Source organism: Palaemon carinicauda, chromosome 22 (genome assembly GCF_036898095.1).
Source record: "Palaemon carinicauda isolate YSFRI2023 chromosome 22, ASM3689809v2, whole genome shotgun sequence".
Classification (NCBI taxonomy): domain Eukaryota; kingdom Metazoa; phylum Arthropoda; class Malacostraca; order Decapoda; family Palaemonidae; genus Palaemon; species Palaemon carinicauda.
Window position 1 is genome coordinate 72,056,206 of NC_090746.1, and position 26,851 is coordinate 72,083,056.

The 26,851-nt window shown below is 44.0% G+C and overlaps 1 long non-coding RNA gene across 2 annotated transcripts in view; it reads right to left on the reverse strand.

Moving 5' to 3' along the window:
- Positions 1–26,851, reverse strand: part of LOC137616129 (uncharacterized) — a 53,679-nt gene that overhangs the window by 6,310 nt on the left and 20,518 nt on the right. The gene's annotated exons all lie outside the window — the stretch shown is intronic.

A 26,851-nucleotide genomic window follows, 5' to 3' on the forward strand; every position in this document is an offset into this window, starting at 1 on the left:
TTGGCGAATTGTCGAGTCCCTTTTTGTCCCATTCGATGAAGAGATCGTTTCCGGTTCAATGTTCGCATCTCTACGAGCTGCCAACTTCCTGTAGTCCACAAAGTTAGAGTTTTGGCTATCCTTGAGTAATCTGACACAGTGAGTTTGGATACTCGGGTCAGTTTGAGGAACGGGATCCGGATGGGACTGAGTTTCAACTCGAGGAGGAGAGGAAACCAACTGTTCTTGGCCAGTGAGGTGGTACTAAAGCCACTGCGCCCCGGAAGGAGCGTAGTTTGTGTAAAAGTTTTTAGAAGATTCCCTGGGGGAGATAGGGAAATCTTCTTCTAATGGTTCCAATCCCGGGGTAATGCGTCCATGGCATAAGCCCGAGGGTCCAGGGTTGGGGTCACATAACAAGGAAGTTAGTGATTCATCTGAGTTGCGAATAGATCTACCTGGAGGCCTGGAACGAGCCTGAGTACCCACCGGAATGAAATTATGTCTAGAGACCATTCTGACTCCAGTGGATCCGTCCTGGATAGTGAGTCCGCTCTCACATTCTGGCCTCCCGCTAGGTGAGGTGCTGACAGGAACCAGTTCTCTTCTGTTGCCCAGGCGAAGATAGTGACCAGGATCTGATTCAGGTTGGGTGACTTGGATCCTCCCCTGTTGACGTAGTGTACTGCGTCTGTGCTGTCTGACACTACTCTGATGTGGGTCGACCTCGGAGGAGAGTCTCTCTTCAGGGTCAAGAACACTGCCATGGCTTTGAGAACAATGATATGGGACTGTTTCATGGAGAGTGACCAAGAACCTGAAACATCTGATGTTCGGAGTAATCCCCCCCATCCACTTAGAGACGCGGCTGTATGGAATGTCACTTGTGGAGGTGGGAATTGTAGAGGAACCGATTTGGAGAGGTCCTTCGGTTCGGACCATGGGCGTAGTCTCATTTTCAAGACAGGGGATCTTCGAGACCATGTCTCTTATAGGTACTGTAGCTCTCTTTCTCCAAACTCGATTGATGTCTTTGAGTTTGGCTTTTATTAGATCTGTTACTGAAGTGAATTGGAAAAGTCCGAGGATACTTTCTAAGGCTCTTCGGACACCTGTTTGTGTTTGAGAAAATTTTTTGATCTTGGAAACTATTCCTCTTACCTTTTGGAAGGGAGAGACGTGTGCTTCGAAAGGTCCCACTGAATGGCTAACCATTCTAAGCGGACTGATGGTTGCAGGCGAGATTTTTTGGAGATTGACCCGAAATCACAGGTTGTCGAGAAATTGAAATAATTCCTTCGTAGCTCTGTTGCCTTCTATGACCGGCCGGGCCCAAATGAGCCAACCGGCCAGATAAGCAATGATCTGTATCTCTTGGTTCCTGAGTTGTTCTAACACTCTCTCTCCCAGTTTCGTGAATATCCTGGGATCAATGTTGAGGCCAAAGGGCATGTCTTGAACACAAAGGCTTTCCTGCTTAGGCGGAAACCCAGATAAGAAGAGAAGTTTCGAGCTAAAGGCGCAAGATAATAGTCGTCGGTAAGATCGACAGAGGTGGTGACGGTCCTACGGGGAAGTAAGGTCCGTACCTGAGAGATAGTCAACATCCGGAACTTGTCGCAGAGAATGTAAGAGTTTAGCTTGACAAGTCCAGGTCCACTCTCAATGCCGCCAAGCCTTTCTTCGGAATTGTGAACAGGTGGCTTTGGAACTTCAGTGATCGATCCCGTTTGATTGCTTCTTCTTGAGTAACCCTGTGGTGTACTCTTCCAGGATGGGAGTGGATTTCTGGGAGAAGGTCACTGGTGGTGGAGGAGGAGGACCTTGTGGCCATTTTCACCTCAAACCTTTAGAGATTATGCTATGAGCCCACAGACCGAAGGTCCAATGGTCTCAAAAGTGGTAAAGTCTACCCCCTACCGGGACCACCGCGTTGTGAGGGGGTGAATCTAGGTACTTTCCTTCTCCGAGCCCCCTTTTTTCTAGGTCCGTCTCGATGGCGAGACTGTCTTCTACTCCTGTAGCTTCCTCTCTGGTGTCCACGAGAGGAGCCTGAGGGTTCGGATCTAGGGCTGTATGCAGGTAAAACATCCCAACGGGATTGGGCTGTGTACCTGGTGAATCAGTGAGGTAGACCACCTGATGAGGGGGATTTGGATGCATAGACGTCGAATCAGAGGGAGGCTGTGATGACGAGTGGGTAACCGACTATCGATTCCTGTCTGATAGAGGCCTCAGACAGAACGTATTTCCCACAACTAACCCGATCAGACCATCAAACGTGTAGGTCGAATTGGAAGGGCAGATCTTGGAATTATCGTACCCCCCAGACTGACAACATCCTGGTCCAGACAGATCGGGCCTGCCCTTTAGGAAATAATACTGTTACCTTCGGTACCTTGTTTAACCTAACCAAGGCAATCTCTTTCAATCGAACGAATCCGTTGAACGGGAATTCTAGTACCTGGGAGTAAATTCTAGGTCCCCCAGAGGGAGGACGTCTATGCCATCCAGATTTATGGTACCATCTATATATGGAACATGTAAGGCAAATCTCTATGCGTTGTTTTTATCGAAGGAGGTTACTTCGATATGCCTGGGGCTGTAGGGGGAAACTTCTGAGTTCCTGAACGGATCCGACTCACTACCATACTTTTGAGCTCCGTCATAGCCCCTTGGTTTTCCCTAGAATGTGTTGCTTTTAGCAGTCACGGTTTATGCAGGGTAACATGAACATCAGGATCCATTAAGGGTCCTAGGTCGGTGATGTAGGTAATTACAAAGCTGAAGGCTCAAAATTCATCCCCACCTACCTGCCCGTCCATGGGGTCGTCGTCCAACCTTAGAGAGGACACTCTGAGGAGATAGGGACCTCTAGATGGAGCATCTCTTCCCAACCTTGATAACCAAGGGCGGAGAGCCTCTCTTGCAGGCCAGAGAGATTCATCATCATCCTGACGGGAACCATGTAGGCGAACCTTCTGTAAAAGAAAGGGGACATAAGTCTGGATGTTCCTTGAACTTTGGTTAGTGATCCTATTCACAGGCTGGGATCAGCTGTATAACTCATAAAAATCAATTTTAAAGAAAAATCATTTAATGTACTATCTTTTGGGGTATAGTTCGACACTTGTATTCATGAAATGTGACACTGTTGGCGCATCCGCCACAGGTTGGCCACCCCTGACTCAGACGTTCAGAACCGGGTCTAACATTATTTACTGGCTATTAGTATTCTATTGATTCATCTGTTCACTGACCAGAGTTTCAAGGAACAGTAGATAGCCTCTCATGGCATGGTTAGTCTCGACCCGGCCCTTCATTAGAAGGGGCCAACGTTTGGTTCCCAGTACTGAGTAGAAACTTATTTCTATTTGAACACTATGTTGTATGGATATTTATTCATATTTAGGCATAGTTAGAATTGAATATGCATAAATATAGGCATAATTTATTTCTATTTGAACACTATGTTGTATGGATATTTATTCATATTTAGGTATAGTTAGAATTGAATATGCACAAATATAGGCACAATCAATTTATTTCTATTTGAACACTATGTTGTATGGATATTTATTCATATTTAGGCATAGTTAGAATTGAAAATGCATAAATATAGGCATAATCAATTTATTTCTATTTGAACACGATGTTGTATGGATATTTATCCATATTTATACATGGTTAGAATTAAATATATGCATAAATATAGGCATAGTTATGTTCATATATTTTTATTTGGACTTTCAAGAATAACTAATGAATATTACCAACGCAAATTCAAAGTGTCATTAAAGTAAGTACAGTTTACTTTGTATTCATGTTAAATCCTTTCCTTTACAGCAAAAACAAGAGATTGGCCCACCGTGGTCTGAGTGATCTCTGTCTGTACCGGAGCTCCGGTAACAATCCCCGGTACAAAGGTCCGTCATAGTGACAACGTGAACACCAGAGGAAAACTAATATTAACCTCAATGCTGATCGCCTGTACGATATCCGGTTAAGCCGGAGATTCGATGAAAAGGATCATAATAACGATATTGTGATTATTTATGAAAAAGGGGTTCATACCCTGATTCTGATCGTCTGATTGATCTCTGTTTGTAACGGAGAACTAGTGACAAAGGTCCGTCATCGTGAAAACGTGATCCTCAGCGGTACGATAACATTCTCTAATACTGAATGTTTGTGTTATCTCCAGTGAAGCCGGAGATTCGATGAAAAAGGGACCGTAATAATGAAACTGTGAAGTCTTCATCGGTATCACATTGTTAACTCCGGTTCTGGCCGTCTGCTTGATCTCTGTTTGTACCGGAGATCCGGTAGCAAAGGCCCGTCACCGTGATATCGTGACCGTTCCCGGTACGATAACATTAACCTCAATGAATGATTGTGTTATCTCCCGTGAAGCCGGCCGTAACGGTGTAATTATGATCAAACATGACAAAGGTTCGTGTGTAAAAGGCTTCAGCCGGAGTCCGAGTGCCGGATTTCACCGTTGCACTCCAAAATTCTGCTCCTGAACGTTAACTAGTTCTCACCCAATGAGTATCCATATAGCGGAGCATAACTCAAGGCGGAGCTAAGCATAACTCAAGGCGGAGCTAAGGGTGTCGGTATAAAACGACCCCAATTAATGACTCATACACTAACGTACCTATTAATAGTGTTAGCTATATTAACAGTAACCACATCAATAAAAACGTTTATAATATTAAACGTACTATCATCAACTCTGATACTAAGAGGAGGCCTGAATAACTCGTGATCGTATAAAAACGGAGAACGGGAAATTCACCTCTCTTACTCGAGCTAACAAAGAAAACGAGAGAAGGGATAACTCATATCCATAGAACAGGGAACGAGCAGTCTCTGTTTTCGCTCTCAAGGTTACATAATAAAAAACTAACATCACACAATAAAACAAGAACATTAATAAAATTGATTGCTTTTCTTAGTAATTGTAATAACCAAGAACGAAGAATAACGACAACGTAACAAATAAACAAGGATATAGTCTAAATCGAAGCCTCTGAGGCGAGTACAAACTAACAGACTAAATCGCTAAACTTTAATTCGCTATTCTTTAAATCGCTATTCTTCGTAGGTCCAAATTGGACTTGCAAGCAAATAAATACCATAGTAAAAATTAATGATAACACTAAAAGGCCATAAAACGTAAGTGATATAACCTAGATGACAGAGTACCAGATGGGCAAAATTAACTAAAATATTTACCGAAGCGAACATAACCCAAAATGGCTGCCGATACCTCGGCAGGACAATCGCTTCCAAAACTAAAAACCACCATATTGGAAACAGAACAAATGCCCGGTACTGTCAAAAGCTGCCAAAACAAACTATGGTACTTAACATTGGTAAGGGTGAAGTATCAACGTCAGTCCTGTTGAATTAACGACAATCACTTCGAAAAACACTGGGCAAAACACTTATCAACTTAGCGGGCAAGTCCAAAACAGAAGGAAGACCTGGTGAGCGCGAGTGGTAGGTGTCGGTAGGGTAACCCAACTGTATTCTCTAGGGCCTGTCACGGCCCTCCCCCTTTGATGAAGGGATTATCTAAATGGAAGACAGCCTGTGAATAGTGTTTTACAAACGCCCTTGTTAGATATACGACACCAACAAGGTGCTCGCGCGAGGGTTGTAACCTCTGCATTCCATGCTTTTAATTTTCTCTGGTATATTTGGAAGATTTATATCAGAAAAAGTACAAAGGACTTTTTCGCCGGCCGTCACAGGTCGACCCAGAAATCATACTTTGAGTTTTGATAGGGTTAATTTTTATGCCACCATACTTTGCACCATGCACTTATTTTAGCTACATATTAAGGGATTCACCAAACCCAGACCTATGTTTAGGAGATAGGTTGAGGCAGGGTAGCATCATCTGTATATGCAACAAACTTATTTTATATTCTAAACCACTTGTGTTTATAGTATGAAAAGTAATGGACCAAGTACACAACCCTGAGGAACACTATCATGTACTCACTATGGTGATCAACTTTAGTGACAACCAACCATTCTTCGCAATCATAGATTTAGTGAGGTTGCCAAAGAAAGACCCACCTACTCCTGAGTATGAAGGCTAAAAGGCAATACTAAAATCAAGGCCAGTCATGAATTTCCTGACCACAATAGACAATTGTAAGGCCATCACATGCTCTGCAGCCTTTGCAAAAAAATTAAATTGCAAACTAGGGAACAATTAACTTTATACCCATTTAGAAGTTTTGCCAACTCTAAAACTTAAGACATGGAAATTTTGCAGGAATTGGCAAGGCTAGAGATACCACAAACATTTACATATTTAAGTAACATTACCAATTCCCCAACAATTGCAAATAGGACCTCTTCCTACAAACTAGCATAAATTAACTTCAAAGAATTAATAGGCATTTTATATAAAAAAGTAACTAAATACCATTGGTGTTTACACCTCCATAACCATGTAGAACCATCAAGTTAACTTCATGGGAACAAAAACCTAAACTAGTTACCGTAGCCTCAGGAAAAATTGTGGATTACTTAATTTCTCATTACTGTCTAAATTCAGTTCCTTGTTCATTGATAACTTAATTTATTTTCCTTGAAAATTTATCACTGGATTTATTGCACCAATAAAAAAATCTTACTATATGATGGGTGGACTAATTTTAAAATAAGGATTGTGCCTTCAACTGCTGTCAATCTATACACTTTCAAGTAACTTTCCATCTAAATTTAGTTGTAGCAGTAAATGTATATATCTAGCAATTAAAATTACAAAAGAAAACTTGGTTACTGTACTCCAATTTTTTGCCTACTTGCTTTTACAAAACCTTTAATACTGAAAATGTTTTATTATAAGTGCATTAAACTATTACAGTATACCTCATTTACAAATATTACTTTCTCCCGCCTTACTAAATTTGTTCAAATCTAAAAAGTATTTTAGCAACTTTTTTTAAAGTTCATACTGTATAAAGAATTTTCACTCAAATTTGAAAGCTAAAAATTTATTCTCATCACTATGGAGGGGTTAACATTTAAAAATACAAATATTGCATTTCAAAAAATTTTATTGCAAAACAAATTTTATACTGCATGTACAATAGATTGGATAACTACATTATTTAGTAGTCTTCAAACAATTCAAAGATTAAACCTGAAATCAAATGATACGCATGACAAAATTAATTAATATATATTTACAGAATATTATTTATGACTGCAGCTTGAATAATGTACTTCATTAAAATTGTATTTTCCAATATTTTAACCAAGTTGAAAAGACTTTTCTTATGTTAATGTTTTGAATTTAAGTTAAAGAATACTTAATTCACAGATGTTTACTAATGAGGGGTTTAATTAAGGGGAGGTCGCGTGAACCAAGAAACCATCCTAATTTGATAACCAAACCTCTAACTGAATTAAGATGCTAAGGATTTTATTAAGAGCAAGAAATTTTTCTAACATGAGTGTATTTAGAAATTCATTCACTTTTACCCTTTATTTCTCAAATTACTAATTAAAGCTAATTTACATTTAGATGAGAAAATACTCTACTCATATTCGTTGGAAAACTATGGCTTTCAAAGCCTGTTTGCGCATGCCTCCTGGGTGAAGAGTTGCAAAGATTGGAAAATATTCAACAAACTGTACTTCTACACCTAAATTCCTCTACACAACTCTAAAAGATACACAAGCACTTATTAGCCAAAATTCCCTACATTCCAAGTAATTTACCATACACAGGGTATATGCACAACCTACAAGTTGATGTTTATTTGGTCTTGCAATATAAACTTAATCCACACTTGGATTTAAATCTACCATCAAACTTTTCTCCAATACTTCTCTCCACCATGATATGTCACCAGCCAATAAGCCTTTAAGCTTCCGTTAAACTTCTTTGAGTAACTGACCCATCTATGATTTTACATCCTATTCTAAAAATACTAAAATTTAATAAATTTAACTTTTTTCTTTTATAATCACTAACTTGAGCAATAAACAGTCCAATCATATATATAGTCTAAAAAATACTTCTAGGAATTACTTGTTCATTTTTACTTTTTGTATAATTCAGTGACAATACAAGAACCATTACAAGCACATTTCCTAACTTGAGTCAAAACTCTTGTTCCTTGCCTCTTTTAGTACTTTGTCTTTATAATTAAATTACTTTTTTTTTTTTAAAGTTATCAGTGTTCACTTTCAGGTACATTATGACCCATTATGAAGGCAGTTGCAGTAAATTTTATTAATCTGTTCTGTAAAACTAAGAATTTATTTACATGAAACTTTAGGAAAAGCCAATTACCCAATGTCCTATTTTCATCCCTTCACCTTCATATGGTTTCACAAAAATTTCCTAATTTCTATCATCTTAGCCCCAGCACCAATGAAACCATGTGCAAGACCTACCCTATATATTTTACACCAGAACACCCAACCCCATACTATATATGATGTTAAATATTGCAATATATTTCACTTTACAACTAATTCAGTTTATTTTGTTAATATGTACTCAGCAGCAGTAACACTTCAAACTTGATTCATTTATCAATTCTACCTCAAAAATAAAAATATCAGTCTTACTGTACACTCACTAAGGTTACCTAGTTTTCTTTCCCCTTGCATAGCTCTTCTCTAATGGATTTCACCATCTCAATTCCTAAGAGTTTCTGACATCTCTCAAAGTTACCCTTTAAAAATAATTATCCCTCATCCCAAATAAAAATAAAATTCCTATAAGCAAGAAGTAAAACTTAATTGAGTTACCTAGACCGAAGTCCTAATAATGCTTACATAATCTTAAAAAATTTCAACAATTCTAACAGTCCAATAAACTTCCATCATTCAATTGTTTTTACCCAAATCATCCTATTCATCAAAAGAGCTGATGTATCATCTACCAGGGGGCACACCTTTACATCAAAATTACTAGTTGACATTCACTTCACTTTACTGATCTATTTACTTTTTATTACATAATAGTGGACATACTGTATTAGAAAACCAGTAAGTTAGTTGGGTTAATACAAGAATATTATAACTGCACTTTTTGAGAAGGCTGGCAAAACATTTTAACCCCTTTCATGGTGATAATTTAAAACCTTTAGAATGTCAATTATTGTGGTCATGTTATTGGAGGGATCCATTTAATTTCTTTGTAAATCTCAAAACCATTTTAGTTAACTTCAAATATCTTGCAATTAATAGAATAAGTTATAACACCAAAAGATTAAGTACTTTTTCAATAAATATTTACCTCACACAATCTTCAACAAAGTTACATGCAATTATCTTCACCAGTACACCCAAAATATTTTCAACTATCAATCATACTAAAGCTGCATTAGATTTAACAAAGATACACTTCAGAGACACTGCTGAAGAACTTGGGGAATTCAACATGCTAAGAATTTTGCCAGAGCTAAGAAAAGCAACAAGCTTTGGAATATGCAAATAGAATTTATGTCATAAAAAAAGGTGGTATGGTAGGCGTTCCATCACAAATCACAAACTAGCGAAATTTCAATAAGATATGCTTATCACACTAACTTTTCTACCATGTTTTGAACATTAAAACAGCTTCCCTTAAATATCATTACTTAATAGGTGAATAACTTGGAAAGTTAAGTATTGTAAGGAAAACTTTAAAAATGTTCCACATCATTCCAGTATAACTAAGGGAGTACAATGCAGTATCATAATTGTTCAGAACACAGTCTGTTCAGAGTGGGGCTATAAGGTACTATAGTTCACCTCTAAGATATGCTGCAAAATAAGACTATGCATCTATTTCCCATCCATGTGCTATTTGGAAGTGATAAATTCTGATTACTGTATAATTACATACACTTATGGAGGGGGTATAGAATGGCTGGAGACTTAGGAGGGGTGGCTTAAGGGTAAATGTGGACATGATAGGTTATAGAATACAGTAAGGAAGGTAGGGACAGGATAGCCATACAAAGGTTTAAAATGCTACACCACCATTTGCACTCTGTAGAGCCTCAAACTTTTACAACACTAGCAGCAGTGATGGAGTGGTGAGAGAGGTGAATGCTCGAGTGCTTGGACGAGGATTAAAACTGGTAGACGAGAATGACCATGAATGGGAGGTAAATCAGTAGTTGTTTGCGGATGATACTGTACTGGTTGCAGACACAGAAGAGAAGCTTGACCGACTAGTGACATAATTTGGAAGGGTGTGAGAGAAGGAAGTTGAGAGTTAATGTGGGTAAGAGTAAGGTTATGAGATGTGCGAGAGGGGAAGGTGGTGCAAGGTTGAATGTCATGTTGAATGGAGAGTTACTTGAGGAAGTGGATCAGTTTAAGTACTTGGGGTCTTTTGTTGCAGCAAATGGAGGAGTGGAAGCAGATGTACGTCAGAGAGTGAATGAAGGTTGCAAAGTGTTGGGGGCAGTTAAGGGAGTAGTAAAAAATAGAGGGTTGGGCATGAATGTAGAGAGATTTCTATATGAGAAAGTGATTGTACCAACTGTGATGTATGGATCGGAGTTGTGGGGAATGAAAGTGATGGAGAGACAGAAAATGTTATTTTTATAATAAAATAAATTTTTGAATATACTTACCCGGTGATTATATAAGCTGCAGCTCTGCTGCTCGACAGAAAACTCTACGTTCAAAATCCGCCAGCGATCGCCATGCAGGTAGGGGGTGTACATCAACAGCGCCATCTGTCGGGCAGGTACTCAGTACTCAATGTAAACACAGAACTCAATTTTCTCCTCGGTCCACTGGGTCTCTATTGGGGAGGAAGGGAGGGTCCTTTAATATATAATCACCGGGTAAGTATATTCAAAAATTTATTTTATTATAAAAATAACATTTTTCAATATTAAACTTAGCCGGTGATTATATAAGCTGAATCACACCCAGGGGGGTGGGTAGAGACCAGCAATAATTGTTTACATTATTATGAGCTAAGGATTTTTTATTTCATTTTAGCAGTTATTCAAAATAACAAACATAAAATAAATAAGTACCTGGTAAGGAAGTCGACTTGAACAATTACTCTGCCTTTTTAAGTACGTCTTCCTTACGGAGCCTCGCGATCCTCTTAGGATGCTGAGCGACCCCTAGGAGCTGAAGTATCAAGGGTTGCAACCCATACTACAGGACCTCGTCAAAACCTCTAATCTAGGCGCTTCTCAAGAAAAGAATTTGACCACCCGCCAAATCAACCAGGATGCGAAAGGCTTCTTAGCCTTCCGGACAACCCAAAAACAACAATAAAAAACATTTCAAGAGAAAGATTAAAAAGGTTATGGAATTAGGGGAATGTAGTGGTTGAGCCCTCACCCACTACTGCACTCGCTGCTACGAATGGTCCCAGGGTGTAGCAGTTCTCGTAAAGAGACTGGACATCTTTAAGATAAAAAGACGCGAACACTGATTTGCTTCTCCAATAGGTTGCGTCCATTATACTCTGCAGAGATCTATTTTGTTTAAAGGCCACTGAAGTTGCGACAGCTCTAACTTCATGTGTCCTTACCTTCAGCAAAGCTTGATCTTCCTCACTCAGATGGGAATGAGCTTCTCGTATCAACAGTCTGATATAATAAGATAAGGCATTCTTTGACATGGGCAGAGAAGGTTTCTTAATAGAACACCATAAAGCTTCTGACTGTCCTCGTAAAGGTTTAGTTCGTTTTAAATAGAACTTAAGAGCTCTAACAGGGCATAAGACTCTTTCTAGTTCATTTCCAACCATATTTGAAAGGCTTGGAATATCGAACGATTTCGGCCAAGGACGAGAAGGTAGCTCGTTTTTGGCTAGAAAACCAAGCTGTAAAGAACATGTAGCCGTTTCAGATGAAAATCCGATGTTCCTGCTGAAGGCGTGAATCTCACTGACTCTTTTAGCTGTGGCCAAGCAAACCAGGAAAAGTGTCTTTAAAGTGAGATCTTTAAAGGAGGCTGATTGTAGCGGCTCGAACCTTTCTGACATAAGGAATCTTAGCACCACGTCTAAATTCCAACCAGGTGTAGCCAAACGACGCTCCTTCGTGGTCTCAAAAGACTTAAGGAGGTCCTGTAGATCTTTGTTGTTGGAAAGATCTAAGCCTCTGTGACGGAAGACTGATGCCAACATGCTTCTGTAACCTTTGATCGTGGGAGCTGAAAGAGATCTTTCTTTCCTCGGGTATAATAGGAAGTCAGCTATTTGGATTACAGAGGTACTGGTCGAGGATACTGATACTGACTTGCACCAGTTTCGGAAGACTTCCCACTTCGACTGGTAGACTCTAAGAGTGGATGTCCTCCTTGCTCTAGCAATCGCCCTGGCTGCCTCCTTCGAAAAGCCTCTAGCTCTAGAGAGTCTTTCGATAGTCTGAAGGCAGTCAGACGAAGAGCGTGGAGGCCTTGGTGTACCTTCTTTACGTGTGGCTGACGTAGAAGGTCCACCCTTAGAGGAAGAGTTCTGGGAACGTCCACCAGCCACTGAAGTACCTCGGTGAACCATTCTCTCGCGGGCCAGAGGGGAGCAACTAACGTCAACCTTGTCCCTTCGTGAGAGGCGAACTTCTGCAGTACCTTGTTGACAATCTTGAATGGGGGGAATGCATAAAGGTCTAGATGTGACCAATCCAGTAGAAAGGCATCTATATGAACTGCTGCTGGGTCCGGGATTGGTGAGCAATATATTGGGAGCCTCTTGGTCATCGAGGTTGCGAAGAGATCTATGGTAGGCTGGCCCCATGTGGCCCACAGTCTCTTGCACACATCCTTGTGTAGGGTCCATTCTGTTGGAATGATTTGTCCCTTCCGACTGAGGCAATCTGCCATGACATTCAAGTGGCCTTGGATGAACCTCGTTACTAGTGAAAGGTTTAGATCTTTTGACCAGGTGAGGAGGTCCCTTGCGATCTCGTACAACGTCATAGAATGGGTCCCTCCTTGCTTGGAGATGTACGCCAAAGCCGTGGTGTTGTCTGAGTTCACCTCCACCACTTTGCCTTGAAGGAGGGACATGAAGCTTTTCAAGGCCAGATGAACTGCCAGTAGCTCCTTGCAGTTGATATGTAACGTTCTTTGATGCGAGTTCCAAGTTCCCGAGCATTCCCGACCGTCTAAAGTCGCACCCCAGCCCGTGTCCGATGCGTCCGAGAAGAGAACGTGGTTGGGGGTCTGAACAGCCAGGGGCAGACCCTCTCTGAGGCTGATACTGTCCTTCCACCAAGTCAGGGACGACTTCATCTTCTCGGAAATGGGGATCGAGACCGCTTCTAGCGTCTTGTCCTTTTTCCAGTAAACAGCTAGGTGAAATTGAAGGGGACGGAGGTGTAGTCTTCCTAACGAAACGAACTGTTCCAGGGATGATAGCGTCCCTATCAGACTCATCCACTGTCTGACTGAACATCGTTCCCTCTTCAGCATGTTCTGGATGCATACCTGGGCTTGACTTGTTCTGGGGGCCGACGGAAAAGCCCGAAAAGCTTGACTGTGAATCTCCATCCCTAAATACACAATAGTTTGGGATGGGACCAGTTGAGACTTTTCTATATTGACCAGGAGACCCAATTCCTTGATCAGATCTAGAGTCCACTTTAGATTCTCCAGACAGCGACGACTGGAAGAGGCTCTTAGAAGCCAGTCGTCCAAATAGAGGGAGGCTCTGATGTCCGCTAAATGAAGGAATTTGGCTATATTCCTCATCAGCCTCGTAAACACAAGAGGAGCTGTGCTTAGGCCAAAGCACAGGGCTTGAAATTGGTAGACCACCTTTTCGTAAACGAACCTCAGAAAAGGTTGGGAGTCTGGGTGGATGGGGACGTGAAAGTAAGCGTCCCTTAGGTCTAAAGAGACCATCCAGTCTTCCTTTCTGACCGCTGCTAGAACAGACTTTGTGGTCTCCATGGCGAACGTCTGCTTTGTGACAAAGACATTCAGCGCACTGACGTCTAGCACCGGCCTCCACCCGCCTGTCTTCTTTACCACTAAGAAGAGACGGTTGTAGAAGCCCGGGGATTGATGGTCCCGGACTTTGACTACCGCTCCCTTTTCTAGTAAGAGAGACACCTCCTGCTTCAAAGCTCGTCTCTTGTGTTCCTCTCTGTACCTGGGAGAGAGATCGATGGGACACGTTGCTAGAGGGGGTTTGCGGACAAACGGGATCTTGTACCCTTCTCTGAGCAGCTTCACAGATTGTGCATCTGCGCCTCTTGCCTCCCAGGTCTGCCAGAAGTTCTTGAGTCTGGCTCCCACTGCTGTCTGAAGAAGGAGGCAGTCAGACTCTGCCTTTAAAGGACTTGGTACCTTTCTTCTTCCCACGTCTCCCTTCGGCACGAGCACCTCCTCTGCTGGAGGCTCTGCCACGAAAGGGCGGAATGAATCTGGACGCTGGAGTGTCCATCCTGGGTCTTGACACGGAAGGCAAAGGGTTGGCTTTGCGGGCAGAGGACGCAACCAGGTCATGGGTGTCCTTCTGAATCAAAGAGGCAGCAATCTCCTTAAGTCCTCTGGAAAAAGGCACTTTGAGAGGGGAGCAAAAAGGAGTTCAGATCTCTGACATGGTGTTACTCCAGCTGACAGGAAAGAGCAAAGGTTCTCCCGTTTCTTGAGGACCCCGGATACGAACGAAGCCGCAAGTTCACTAGATCCGTCTCGTATGGCCTTGTCCATGCAGGACATTATGAGCAAGGAAGATTCCTTGTCAGACGGGGAGATCTTCCTGCTCAAAGCTCCCAGACACCAGTCCAAAAAGTTAAAGACCTCGAAGGCTCTAAACACTCCTTTCAACAGATGGTCTAAGTCCGTAGGAGACCAGCATATCTTAGAGCGTCTCATGGCTAGCCTGCGGGGAGAGTCTACCAGGCTTGAGAAGTCGCCCTGGGCAGAGGCAGGAACTCCCAAGCCAAGAACTTCTCCCGTGGCATACCAGACGCTCGATCTGGAGGAGAGTCTCGCAGGGGGAAACGAAAACGCTGTCTTCCCTAGGTCCTTTTTGGACTGCATCCAGTCTCCTAAAACCCGTAAAGCTCTCTTGGACGAGCGGGCGAGGACGAGTTTCGTAAAGGCAGGCGCGGATGACTGCGTACCTGAAGCAAACTCTGATGGAGGGGAGCGTGGGGCCGCAGACACAAACTGGTCCGGATACATCTCTTTGAACAAAGCAAGTACTTTTCTAAAGTCCAAAGAGGGTTGCGTGGTCTTGGGTTCGTCAAGGTCCGTATGTGGGTCATCAATGTGGGCCGCGTCGTCATCATCAGAGAGTCCATCATCTGAGAACTGAGGAGGAAGCGGCAAAGGAGTAGGAATCGGCTGGTCAGCTGAGTCCGGCAGCACGGGTGCACGCGTGACTGAACCGGACGCAACGTCATGGAACTGTTGCCCAGTCTGTGAACTGGCAACAACCATAGCAGCGCAGGGACGCATAGCGTCTACTCCAGACTGTGTAGTCTGATGTGGGCGAGCAGAGGTAACCACAATGGGTTGCGGAGGTTGACGCACCGCGTCAAAACAAAACAACTTACTGTTGTTGTACCTCGCGAACGTCAACGGAAGGTTCCGTGCGTCGCTGAACGTCAACATGCGGCTGGCAGCGCATGGGTGGCGGGACTCTCTCAGCTGGAGTGCGGCCGAAGGTTGCCTCAGCGTCCACAGGACGCACAACCGTGGGTGGTTGTAGGCTAGAGGTTGGTGCAGCGTCAACCTTCTCCGCACGAAAGTCCTGCATCAATGACGTTAACTGAGCCTGCATGGTCTGCAGCAAAGACCACTTAGGGTCTACAGGAGCAAGTGCGGCAACAGACGGTGTGACTGCCTGATGCGGTACCGCTTTGCCTCTCTTAGGAGGTGAGCAGTCGTCGGAAGACTGCAGCGAGTCCGAACTGACCCAGTGGCTACAACTGGGCCGTTGGACTTGAGCGGAAGGGACCGACTTGCGCTTAAGAGGCCGCGAGACCTTGGTCCATGGTTTCTTACGAGAAACCTCTTCCGCAGACGAGGAATAAATGGGCTCACTCGTCTTTGTGTGGGTGGGGCGATCTTGGGTAGATACGCCCGAAACCACGGAGGGAACGTCTGTTCGCTGATTAAAGCCTCTCGAACCCTTTGGTCGTATGACATTGCTTCTCCCCTGGGCTTGGGAGCTTGCAAGAGGTCCCGGACTGGGAGGACGACAGGCACGAACAGACGAACCCTCAAGCGCAACACTATCCACAACACTACCACTCACTTTATCACCCACTGCACTCTTACACTTCAGCTCCTTGACATCTGCCATGAGCTGGTTGCGGTCACTAGCCAAGGACTCTACTCTCTCACCCAGAGCTTGGATGGCACGCATCATATCTGCCATCGAAGGTTGTTGAGTGCTAGAAGGGGGATCAGGAGCAACCACTACAGGGGAAGGAATAGGTTGTGGGGCATGAGGAGAGGAAAATTCAACGGAGCGAGACGAACTTCTCCTGACTCTATCTCTCTCTAGCCTACGTGTATATTTAAGGAATTCGATAAAATCGAATTCCGAAACCCCAACGCATTCCTCACATCGATCTTCCAATTGGCAGGTTTTATCCCGACAATTGGAACAAACGGTGTGAGGATCGATAGAGGCCTTCGGAAGACGCCTTGAACAGTCCCTAGCATTACACTTCCTGAATTTAGGGACTTGAGAAGGGTCAGCCATTTTGAATTAGTCAAGTGGGGAATTCAAAAACTATCCAAAGTCATCAACAAATAATCCGATATCAACAAAAGAATGCAAGGAGTATTGAAGATAAAGCCTGCAAAGCGAAAGCTCAAAACCAGAAATGTGTACTTCACCAAAAAGATGTGAAAACCAATCCAGTTAGCAACAGCGAATTAGTAGGTCTTGCCGGTAGCACGACAGAGAGAAAATTGAGTTCTGTGTTTACATTGAGTACTGAGTACCTGCCCGACAGATGGCGCTGTTGATGTACACCCCCTACCTGCATGGCGATCGCTGGCGGATTTTGAACGTAGAGTTTTCTGTCGAGCAGCAGAGCTGCAGCTTGCGGATTTTGAACGTAGAGTTTTCTGTCGAGCAGCAGAGCTGCAGCTTATATAATCACCGGCTAAGTTTAATATTGAAAATTGAATGTGTTTGAGATAAAGTGTCTAAGGAGTATGGCTGGTATATCTCGAGTAGATAGGGTTAGGAACGAAGTGGTGAGGGTGAGAACGGGTATAAGAAATGAGTTAGCAGCTAGAGTGGATATGAATGTGTTGAGGTGGTTTGGCCATGTTGAGAGAATGGAAAATGGCTGTCTGCTAAAGGTGGTGATGAATGCAAGAGTTGATGGGAGATGTACAAGAGGAAGGCCAAGGTTTGGGTGGATGGATGGAGTGAAGAAAGCTCTGGGTGATAGGAGGATAGATGTGAAAGGGGCAAGAGAGCGTGCTAGAAATAGGAATGAATGGCGAACGATTGTGACGCAGTTCGGGTAGGCCCTGCTGCTTCCTCCGGTGCCTTAGATGACCGCGGAGGTAGCAGCAGTAAGGGATTCAGCATTATGAAGCTTCATCTGTGGTGGATAACGGGGGAGGGTGGGCTGTGGCACCCTAGCAGTACCAGCTGAACTCTGTTGTCCCTTGTCAGGCTGGGAGGAACGTAGAGAGTAGAGGTCCCCTTATTGTTTCGTTTCATTGTTGATGTCAGCTACCCCCCAAAATTGGGGGAAGTGCCTTGGTATATGTATGTATGTAGCAGCAGTTAGCCTTTTTGAAGTTTTTTTTTTTTTTTCTGAGCAGTCTCTCATCTTATAGATATTAATTTTAGTTTGGGAAAGCCTCATTTTTGGTGAAGAGCAAAGTGCCCACAAATTTGGATGGAGACTTGGTAGCAATGCTCTTACAGCACTTAAAACCTTCCACAAGACTTTTAGTCCTTGGTAGGTCATTAAGAGTACATTCATGTACATTCCACATTTAATGAGGGAGGATGAGAAGCTGTGGACAAAAGGATAAAAGCAGCCTTGGGAGGTAGTTGGAGTGGTACAGTATGTGAAAATTAAAATACCCCAGATAAATCTATAGCACTGTAATAAGACCAGTGTTAATTGGATTGGAAATGTGAGCTCTAAAACTAAGAAAGGAAGTCAAGCTTGAGAGAACAGATGAGAATGCCGAGTTAGATTAGATGAATATCACTGCTTGAAAGATTGGAAAACGATTAAGAATGGATAATGTACTAAAGATTACAAAAGTGATAAGAGTAACAACCGAGATATTGCGGGCACGTCTTCAGGACAGATGGCAGGGAGGGAATGAGGAGGGCTTGAGAGGGACCTGTTAGGGATAGAAGATTGAGAGGCAGAAAATCAAGATGGCAAGATAAGGTGAAGGATGATATGGAGACGTGGTTTGATGGTAGATGATGCCTTTGATCGAAGGGATTGGGGAAGATACATTACACTACAAATCCCTTAATGTAGGATAACTGGGAAAGATCATGCTGTATATATACTGCATATAGTAAAGTAAAGGATGCTAGTACAGTGGTAACGTGTTTGCCTCGCATTCGCGTGGCAAGAGATCGATCCCCGCCCAGGGCCGTGAGTTTAAGTTGTTTACTGGGGAGGCTACTGGGGCACAACAGTGGGGGATTGGGCTTGCCCGGCTGACATTCTGGTGAGCATCTATTCTGATGGAACTGGAACCAGACACCTTTAACCTTTAATATAGTAAAATGAGTATGTTTAAGGATTATAACAATTCAATGACACGAGGGTTTTTTCCCATGCGAGTGCTTCTTGCCCTATTGCGGACACCTAAAATGTTCCTAGACTTACCTAATAAGTGGTGGAAAAAAAATTATAAAATAAGTACTACACAAATATAAAATAAGTATTTATGAGAGAGAGAGAGAGAGAGAGAGAGAGAGAGAGAGAGAGAGAGAGAGAGAGAGAGAGAGAGAGAGAGAGAGAGAGAGAGAGAGAGAGAGAGAGAGAGAGAGAGAGAGGCAAAAATCTGATCCTTTGTTATCAAATTGGCAGCATGATACTCAAATTTTAGACTACCCCACACAACAGACTTCATATGCTACAAATGCACTACAGTACTAAGACTTCATACATTCAATATAAAACTATAGCAAAATGAACTGAACTAGTTTAATATAAAAGTTCAAATTACAGAAACTATGGAATAGCTAGACAAATCCATGTACAGAATAAGACAAATTGTTTGGGTAAAACAAATAGCGTTTAATAGTAATAATCTAATTTCTATGGAAATCTTAAAATATTAAGATTAATGTTTACAGTACAAAATGGATTTTGAAGCAAAGCTTAAAATCTATTTTTGGGTGAGATGGCCATGTCGTCCTGATGGAAGCTTCCTATAGACAGCTTTCTAAGGGATATTTGGCTAGTGATACTCCCAGAGAATTGACCATAGGTCTCCAGAATTCTAACTCCTGGCGCGAGTATCCTTAAAATTTCTCTTAAGGATATCGCATAATATCAGGGGACGTATATCTTGATACGACACATGGCAATCTGCCCCGAAAAGCGTTTCGCTTCGAGGGGGAAGAGTGGCGAAATTGAAGGGGAGCCGTTATCAAGGTTACCCTTCCTCCCCTACTATTACAGGGCTCCAAGATGGTGCTCATTTCTTGTAGCTACAGATATAGTAGTTTCGTGAGGGATTATTACCCAAGTCTTTTCTTAGAAAAGGAGGGTGGGTCCATCAGGATGACATGGCCATCTCGCCCAAAAATAGATTTTTCGCTTTGCTTCAAAATCCGTTTTTTGGGCTCAAGCCATGTCGTCCTAATGGAAGTTTACCAGAGAATTACTTGAAAGTACTGTATCTGTGGGTTTGTATAAGTGCCTCAACCTTGGGTCAGCTTTTATATGGTCATCCAGACCGCTGAGAGATATGACGATACCGTTATATGTCATTACTGCTAATCCTGGAACAAAGTTAGGGCTTCCTGCCCCTTGCAGGGAAGTGTCTTGCTTGACAATAAAAGCTCAAGGTTTGTATACATGTAGGAACAAATATAAGTATCAACCAGATTATTTGTTCATACACATCAGTACAATAAGTATGAGTTTTACTTAGGAAAATAAGTAAAAGGACTCCGGCTAAGTTTTATTTTTGTGGGGCGAAATAAGACGCAATTACACTTAAAGTTAAAGGAGTAAATGGAATAACACGTGTAATATAACAAAAGTGAATTATACATTCAACATATACAGAATGTTTTTCTATCTGAAAGGGAAGAAAAGGGTTAATGCCACTCACAACAGTTGAGAAAATTATCAAGGTAATTTTTTACTGTAAATGTTGGATACTATCAACATTGTGTACAATGTACACATGGCACAAGTGTCATTTGTATAATTCTGCACCTGAAAATTGAACAGTCCTAGTGTCACCAGGGTGACACTCACATAAAAGGATATTGCACTAGAAGGTGTCAACATCTTTCCACACGAATTGAGAGTCCCAATCAATTCACTGTTCATCGCAGCATTAGACGACAGGTTTCACCACACTACCTGCCGCCACCATATAATGTTTGATTTCGTGCACTTGCTTCGCATAATGTTTGTAAAACAACTCTGGAGGACTTCCAAGCAGTATATGAGCAAAGACGCTCAAAGTCCATATACTGAAAAAAGTTCAGTGAGGAAACAACTTTTCTCGGATCATGACCTGCGGGTGTACTATCAAGATCCGCTCTGCTAATGAAGTAGGTGAGCTTCGCCCTCAGTTGTTTTAGGGATAAGTTCTGAGGTTTCGCTTCTTAAGAGCTGTCCTCCCCTGAAGTCTGAAGTTCTTCGAAGATAGACCTTCAGACATTCTACTGGACAGAGAGAGACATCTTCCTTCAGAGGGCAGATTCTCCAGATTCTCTCTTGGTGGGTAGCTCGTTTTTGGTGAGAAAGGTAGGATCAGGAAAGAGATTCAGTTCTCCCGCTTCTGTGAACTGAATATGGCCCTCGTCTCTTGATAGGGGTACTATTTCACTAACTCTAGCCCCTGAGGCTATAGCAAACAGGAAAATCACTTTTTGGTTTAGATCCTTAAGAGAACAATCTTCAATGTTTGAGGCTGAAGCATAGTGTAAGACTTAGTCCAGAGACCATGAAATGGGCTTCGGAGGGGGCTGCAGGTTTAAGTCTAGCGCGTGCCTTCGGGATTTTGTTAAAGATTTTGTTCGTCAGGTCCACCAGGAAGGCGTATAGAAGAGGTCTAGTCAAGGCTGACTTACACGTAGTTATCGTGTTGGCAGTCAAGCCTTGTTCATGAAGGTGGATGAAGACGGACAGGCAAAAGTCTTGAGATTTCTTTTGGCCTTTTTGCTTTAACGAAAGCAACCCACTTTTTCCAAGACGATTCGTATTGTCTCCTGGTTGACAGACTTTTATTCTTCTAAGAAGTCTATACTGCCTTTTGAGATTCCAAATCTTTTCTTAACTCCAAAGGCGAGAAAATCATGAGATGAAGGTTTTGGGTTTTCTGATGAAGCGAAGACAATCTACTTCTGAACCAGTTGAGATAGAGCTGGGTTCGGTAGAGGGACCAGCCTCAGTTTCAGTTCCATCACCAGAGGGAACCAATTGCTCTTGGGCCACTTGGGGGCCACTAGTGCTGCAGTTCCCTTGAAGGATCTCAGCTTGTTGAGGACCTACAGCAGGAGATTGGTTGGAGGGAACAGGTAGATCCGGGTCCATTTGTTCCAATCGAGGGACATGGCGTCCGTCGCCTCTGCCAGAGGGTCCTCATATGGGGCTACCTATCGAGGTAGTTTGTTGTCGCTCGTCGGGAAGAGGTCTATCTGCAGTTCCGGGACTTTTTCTAAGATGAAGGAGAATGAATCTGCGTCTAGGGACCATTCTGATTATCGGCTTTAGCCTGGATAGAGCGTCCGCCGTCACACTGCGGAACCCTTGTAGGTGAACTGCTGATAGGTGCCATCTCTTCTTTTTCGCTAAACGAAAGATGGCTAACATCACATGGTTGATGTGGGGCGATCAAGCCTTGTCGGTTCAGACATCTCACTATCACTTCGCTGTCCAAGATCAGCCTGATGTAGGCTGATCTGTGAGGGGATAGTTTCTTCAGCTTCAAGAGGACTGCCATGACCTCCAGAATATTGATGTGAAAGGTCTTGAACAGGGATGACCAAATCCCTTGGGCTTTCCTTTGATGGGAGTGACCTACCCATCCTTCCGTCGAGGCATCTGTGTGGATGGTCACCGATGGGGGAGGTGGTTGCAAGGGAACGGTCCTCGTTAGGCTCTTGTCCTTCGACCACGGCTTGAGAAGTGAACGTAGTAAGGTTGGTACCGGTCTTTGTAGATCTCTTCAAGCGTTTGATGCGTATCTTCTCCAGACTCCTGACGCATCTTTCAACTGTGCTCTTAGCACTGGGTCTGTTACTGCTGCAAACTGGAGAGAGCCCAGTACTCTTTCCTGTTGGCGTCTTGAGATCCTGTCGGATTTCAGTAGTCTCTTGACAGACCCCGCGATCTCTCTCCTCTTCCTTGATGGAATGGAGAGGCGGTGTGACTTCAAATTCCAATGGATTCCCAGCCATTGAAACTCCCGAGCTGGAAGAGTCGAGACTTCTTGAAGTTGATCTTGAATCCCAGATGTTCCAGGAACTGGATCACTTTCTTGGATGCTTGCAGACAAGCAGTCTTGGATGCTGCCCACACCAGCTAGTCGCCCAGGTATGCTGCTACCTGAATGCCTTCTAGGCGTAGTTGTTGTACGACTGCGTCCACAAGTTTCGTGAAGATCCTTGGGGCTATGTTTAGTCCGAAGGGCATGGCTCTGAGGACATAATTTGTCTTCTGTAACTTGAATCCTATGTAGGAGGAGGGGAGGCGGCTGACTGGGAGGTGCCAGTAAGCATCTGCCAGGTCTATTGAGACAGTGTACGCCCCTTTTGGTAACAGGGTCCTTATGTGTTGAAGGGCTAACATCCTGAACTTCCTGTTCTCGATGAACTTGAGTGGCGACAAGTCCAGAATGACTGAGTTTGTCAGAGTCCTTCTTGGGAACACAAAAAAACCTTCCCTGGAATTTGATGGATTTTGCTTTCCTTATACCCTTTTTGCTCAAGAGTTCTAAGGTATATTCTTCCAGTAAGGGGGTGGGGTGTTGGAAGAATTGAGGAAATGAAGGGGGAGACGTATTCCATTTCCATCCTAGTCCATTTTTGATTAGGCTGTGGGCCCAGGGATCGAAGGTCCAACGATCTCGAAAGTGTTGGAGTCTTCCTCCTACCCGAAGCATCTCATTGCTTAGGTGGTCCGGAGGGCTTGCCACCTTGACCGCGTCCTCCCCTGCCTCCGGAGGGGTGTCCTGAGGAGCCCCGTCTAGAACCTCTTCCTTTCGAACAAAAGGTAGTAGTTTGCCTCTCAAACCCTGGGTTGAAAGCTGGTGACTGGGCAACCAGCTGTTGAGGCACCACTTGGAAGGTGGTCTGTGGTTGAGCAACCACTTGGGGCATCGCGGTCATGATGACCGTAGGATGTTGCTGATGAGGCCGAGAAGGTAGTCTTGACTTCTTTGACTTCCACTTTGGTTGGGGACCCGCAACCGGGGAAGACTTCCTCTTTGAAGAGATGCCCCACTTCTGGAGAAGGTTCCTATTCCCCGTGGCGGCTTTCTCGACTACCTCTTTGACCGCTTCTTTCGGAAAGAGGTACTTACCCCAGATGTCGGAAGAAATCAACTTCCTGGGTTCGTGTTTCACTGTTGTGGCAGCAAACACGAACTCCCTACAGGCTCTCCTAGCCTTCATGAAGGCGTACAGGTCCTTTACTAAGGTGGCCATATGCATCTTGGCCAGGACCGTGATCATGTCTGGGGTGCTGTTGTGGCCTGCACACATCTCTCTGCAGTTCTGGAGGGACAGGGAGGTGACAAGCCTTTCTTTTGTCTCTTGCTCCCTTCGCAAGACAAAGTCCGACGGCTTAGGGAGGTTCTCGCTGAACTGCTGTCCCGCAATATCGGCATCTAGCTTCCCTACTGAGGTTAGGTGTACCTCCTTCCATTCCTTCTCATCCTTGGGCAGGGCTAATGACAAGAGGCCTACACTCCTCTAGTGTAGGGCATGGTTTGCCTGCCTCAACTGCCTTGGCAACAGACTGGAACGCCTTCGACGTAAAGGGGAAGGCTCTTGAAGCAGGAGCAAGAAACGTAGGGCGTTTCTTGCTCAATGCAGAAACTCGCGAGTTGGTGTAACCCGCCTTCTTCAGGCTGCTCGTCAAGAGCCTGTGCCTTGTCGTGGTCGAAAACCATGACCTCCTTCGGTTCCATCTCCTCTTTTGACGCTGGCTCATGCCTCAGTCGAATGAAGCAGTCAGGTTAAGCGTTAAAGCTCAGCCAGAACTGGATATCATCCAAGGGGACGGCTCCCATCTTCTCTGAGATATAGAGCTTGCCGTTGGTTATAGGCATGTACTTCGCATACCTCCAGGGATTGGTTTCGGAGCAGGGTGGCAGGTCTTGAACTCTGGGTCGCTTGTAAGACCCTCGGGAGGCGGTGGTCCGAGTCTCTTCACGGAGCTCTCGTGATCTTCGGTTCCCATGCTTCGCTCTCCTTGAAGGATTCATCATTAGGGTGGTAATACGGGCCAAAACTGCTTGACCCATGGCGTCCAATGGAGGGGTAGGAGCCGAAGACGTAGATGGTGTCGGCATGGGGGGAAGGGACTCTTCCGCTTCTGACGAATCAACGTCGTCTTCTCCTCCGGGAGGTAGAGTAGACTCTTCCTCTGGAGATCCTTCTCTCTGTGTCCGTGGACACTTCAGACATCCTTAACTCCTGGTGGATGGCCATGCCTTGCATCGCCTCACTGACATCCGCCTCAACTGCGATCTGGATGCAGGGAGGCCCGGGTCGTGTCTGGGGCAAGACTGCTTCATTACCCACTTTGGGAAACAGCAAGCTACGCATCCTGTCGTTTGGAAGGTTTGGTCCAGGAATGTTCTTCTGGAACCCTCATACCCATTTGTGCAGCTTCTCGCGGGCTGCATCCCTCGATTCCGTTGACTTGGGGTCGCCGAAACCCTCGGCCATCATGGCCAAGCAGACGTTGCAGTTCTGGGGGTCCCAATACCGCAAGGTTTCAGTGGTAATAGCGCAGGCGGCATGAGACCTGCACATAGTGTGACCACAAAAGTTTCTACTCTTGTGGTTACAGTAGATCACCTCACACTTCATTTTTGGCTCCTCCTGTAAAGAAAGGAAAAGGAAATGAGTATGCAGTTATCACACTTGATAAATAAGTTACATGCAATAAATGCTTTGGTAACAACCAACCATTATAGTTTAGGATAGTACGCTAGAAAGGAAATAGGAAAGAGGCATACTTGTGTCTCCTGTTCAGCCAATTGCTGTGACCTCCCCCAATATCAATACTGTACTGTATTAGAATTTCCTATTAAAGGAAAATCAAAAGAGAAGGGTTCTAAGTTCTAGTGTTAGATTAGTGCATACTAGCACTGACCCTTTCAGAAAGTATCAATATTGTAGGGTAAATTATGAACTGATGACTTTCACTTCAATGTAAATTTGGTCTCAACAATAGACTGAGAAAGGATACACAGGGTATGTTGGAAATATAAAGTACTGTATAATATATACTATAGTTTTCTGCCTGCAGTATATACTATACTGCAGAAATACTGGCTACTGTATAAGCATATATAGTAGTTCAGCCGGCATGTTGCCAGCTAGGCTAGTACTTGGTGGCACCGGTCCAGCCGGCAGCATACCTGACGGCACTAGCCGACAGAGAGAGAGAGAAAGCATGGAATGAAGGGCTACTATATTAATGTAGTTTTCATTACAATAAATAAGGGTGTAGGTATTATTGTACCCACTGACGTCCTCCAGAATGAGGGTTCAAATGGAAGGGGGGAACGAATCATTCTAGTTTCCATCCAGCCACAAGATCTGTTGCCGGCTACTGCCGGTTTCAGGGATGTGGATGGCAGTCCAAGGGAGGACTGAAGAACACTCAAAAGACATAAGGGTCTCCCACCGGCAGCCGTCATGGCCAGCACAACCTTTCCCGGAACCTTGCATCCGTAGGGGAAAATCGGACCGGCTATCAAGCCGCCTATGTAAGAGCCCGACCGGCGCCACATTCTACCTGGCACGCGGGGAGATTGTATGACACCGGCCACAGACATGCAATGGCTAGGTTATCGCCTAAGGACAGAGGGGGGGTAGGGAAAGGGTTTTGTATGTTGTGTCGGGAGAAGGCGGCAGGATTGCCTGCCATCTCCAAACACAATTTGAAACTAGTTCAATATCGGCGCCATCCGTGGCGGCAGAAGAATATCAATTCTTCAGCCTAGGGTCTGCCTAAACAAGACTTGTCTTCTAGACCGCAAGGGAGAAGGTGGCGGCATCGTACTACCACTTCAGATGCGGACTAGGGAAGCTAGGCCTCCTATGTCAACAACTGTACGCCGGCAGGGGAGCGACTACTCACCCGGCAGCCCAGATGTCGGCATAAAGACTGAATACTCTGAGTTACTGTTGAAAACCCAAGCTGGGATACTCACCGGCAAGGGGGGAAGACAGAAAACACTAGCCTAGTTAAGCCGGAGTGTACTACTCTATGGCAAGACCAAGATAGGGTTGTCGCCCATGGCGACACTCAGAAGGAAAGAGGGTTTACCCTTAAATCTCCGAAGGAGACGAGTATCGAATATATAATTAATTCTAGGAGATATACAGTACTATCTCCTGTTGAATTGATAAAACGAAACACGAGGGTAAACGGGGGTAATGTATGAAAGTATACTAAAGCGCATAGGCTAGGTTAGCCTAGCGCAGGGCGAGATCTCGGCTCCTATATCACCAAGACTATTGTACACGATC